We start from the raw sequence: 3,191 nt of genomic DNA on the forward strand, positions 1-3,191 counted from the left end.
AACAATTAATTTTCTTCCTACTCAGCCACCTCCGTCTTCTTGCGTTTCCCGATCAAAAAATAATTGATTCGCAGAACAGAAACCACACAAATTTCGTTCACCGATTAGACAACTCCACGATTAACTAAACCATCCGTTCCCGGTATCTGGATATGAAAACTGGCCAATGAAAGTGATAACTTCCGTTTTTTTCTTGCCTTAATGCAAGAAAAACTAATTTGCTACTGACCGCAACCGATTCACAGAGAGGAGTGAATGCTTCGCCAAACGCGAGCAGTTTCAATGTCAGAAAGGTTAAAGCGCTTCAGCGACTAGCTCGCTTCGCACCGCCACTATTGACGGAATGGTGTGTGGTGAATGGCCCAGCAGGAGCGGTGAATGATATGTGGTGCCGTGGCGGTGTGGTGAGAAAAGCAAACTGTCACTCTCACCTCAAACACAGTTCGAATCAAGCGAAAGGAAAAAAAAACAACACACGCAGAGAAAATTGAGAGAAAGATAAAACTCTCTCCCTCTCACATAGGCCAGGAGAAGTGGATGAACTTGTCATTCATTTTTCTGTCAAATCTCATACAAAATCTACTTTTTCTTTGACAGAAATTCACTCTAGGTGAACCACTTCCCCTGGCCTATTCTTCGACGGAACGAACAAACTGTTCAAAAGAATCAACAATCAGAACACTCGGCACGGCAAATCAAAACAACCGAAAAAAGGGGCACGTCATGCACTAATACTCCACCAAAATGCACCACACTCAACACTGATTTCACCACTTGCCACAACAAATAAAATATAGCTGTTATCACCACAATCAAACGAGCGATTTTAGCCACAAACACCACCCACGACGAGATTGTCGGATGTTTTCAAAACAGGAAAACCATCGATCCCACTCTCCTGATGGCCACGACGCGATGTTTTTCGCTGGATGGAAGTTGCGGATTGCGGTAAAATGTATGCCAGGCCAGCCAAAGGGGATAGACACTAATCTAGTTTCGTCGTCGCCGCCAGGGCATCAGGAAGAAAAAACAGGGGGCCCCGCAAAACTGCTTGCGTGAATGCGAGCTCAAGAGAGACTGACTACCAGACAGCTCATCGGCACTAATACAAAAGAAATGCGTGTGGTGAGAATTGTGCAATTTGATAATTTGTTTCACTTCTCACGGAATTCGCCTCACCTGCGACGGACCTGTCAAAATCGTGACAGTTTACACGCGAAATTAGCCTAAGCATTTAAAATAATAAGTTAATTTTGTTACTGACTGACTGACTGACTGACTGACTGACTGACTGACTGACTGGACTGACTGACTGACTGACTGACTGACTGACTGACTGACTGACTGACTGACTGACTGACTGACTGACTGACTGACTGACTGACTGACTGACTGACTGACTGACTGACTGACTGACTGACTGGACTGACTGACTGACTGACTGACTGACTGACTGACTGACTGACTGACTGACTGACTGACTGACTGACTGACTGACTGACTGACTGACTGACTGACTGACTGACCGACTGACTGACTGACTGACTGACTGACTGACTGACTGACTGACTGACTGACTGACTGACTGACTGACTGACTGACTGACTGACTGACTGACTGACTGACTGACTGACTGACTGACTGACTGACTGACTGACTGACTGACTGACTGACTGACTGACTGACTGACTGACTGACTGACTGACTGACTGACTGACTGACTGACTGACTGACTGACTGACTGACTGACTGACTGTGACTGACTGACTGACTGACTGACTGACTGACTGACTGACTGACTGACTGACTGACTGACTGACTGACTGACTGACTGACTGACTGACTGACTGACTGACTGACTGACTGACTGACTGACTGACTGACTGACTGACTGACTGACTGACTGACTGACTGACTGACTGACTGACTGACTGACTGACTGACTGACTGACTGACTGACTGACTGACTGACTGACTGACTGACTGACTGACTGACTGACTGACTGACTGACTGACTGACTGACTGACTGACTGACTGACTGACTGACTGACTGACTGACTGACTGACTGACTGACTGACTGACTGACTGACTGACTGACTGACTGACTGACTGACTGACTGACTGACTGACTGACTGACTGACTGACTGACTGACTGACTGACTGACTGACTGACTGACTGACTGACTGACTGACTGACTGACTGACTGACTGAGACTGACTGACTGACTGACTGACTGACTGACTGACTGACTGACTGACTGACTGACTGACTGACTGACTGACTGACTGACTGACTGACTGACTGACTGACTGACTGACTGACTGACTGACTGACTGACTGACTGACTGACTGACTGACTGACTGACTGACTGACTGACTGACTGACTGACTGACTGACTGACTGACTGACTGACTGACTGACTGACTGACTGACTGACTGGACTGACTGACTGACTGACTGACTGACTGACTGACTGACTGACTGACTGACTGACTGACTGACGTGACTGGACTGCTGGTGGGAGGCTGACTTGATAAAAAAAGGGAGTTTGATCATAATGACCAAAGCCAAAAAGCGACTGCTTTGTCGAAGTAATTGGCCAACAAAACAAGATTTTTTTTTTGCCACGTGTCAAACAGTTTCAAACTGATCAATAAAATTAAATCATGGCCCACACAACTCAACAAATTAGGTTTTTTGTCAAGCAGTTGGAACGCACTGAAATTTTTTTTATACTTCGTTAAATTGAAGGCGATCCCATTTCCGAGCCGTCCCTATTGTCAAATACCTACTTTATCTACCCCGTCATACGGATTATTTTTTCGGAGGCCCCCTCCACTTCGTGCCAGTATCCAATGAAGTGCTCCCGCCAGTGGCCACACATTCCGACTGCCGTAATACGCCCAGAACATCCCTGAACAGCGCCCCTCCAAGTGAGCTGCATGGTCAAACAACTTTCCAGCGAGCAGCACTCCGGCCAGATCGATTCCCATTTATAACTTGATGGCCTGAAAAAAATTTCAAAAGGCGTTATTCAAAGGTCATCAATTCAGATACCTAAGACAACTTACAGCCCCCCGCCGAGGAAGGTGAACATCGGCAGGAACACGATGCTCAGCTGGGTGTCCGGATACTGGCTGCAGACGTACGCCAAGATTGCCATGATCGCTCGGAAGCTCCCAGCGA

General features: G+C 47.0%; 1 long non-coding RNA gene across 1 annotated transcript; it reads right to left on the bottom strand.

The window, feature by feature from the left end:
- On the bottom strand, positions 1–607 carry LOC110680863. Its single transcript, XR_002503009.1, has 2 exons — positions 230–607; positions 1–159 (listed from the first exon to the last, which is right to left on the bottom strand). It is a non-coding gene; the product is annotated as an uncharacterized LOC110680863 (long non-coding RNA).
- Positions 608–3,191: the final 2,584 nt, after the last annotated feature.

Source organism: Aedes aegypti, unplaced genomic scaffold, assembly GCF_002204515.2.
Source record: "Aedes aegypti strain LVP_AGWG unplaced genomic scaffold, AaegL5.0 Primary Assembly AGWG_AaegL5_hic_scaff_1924_PBJ_arrow, whole genome shotgun sequence".
NCBI classification, from domain to species: Eukaryota; Metazoa; Arthropoda; class Insecta; order Diptera; family Culicidae; genus Aedes; species Aedes aegypti.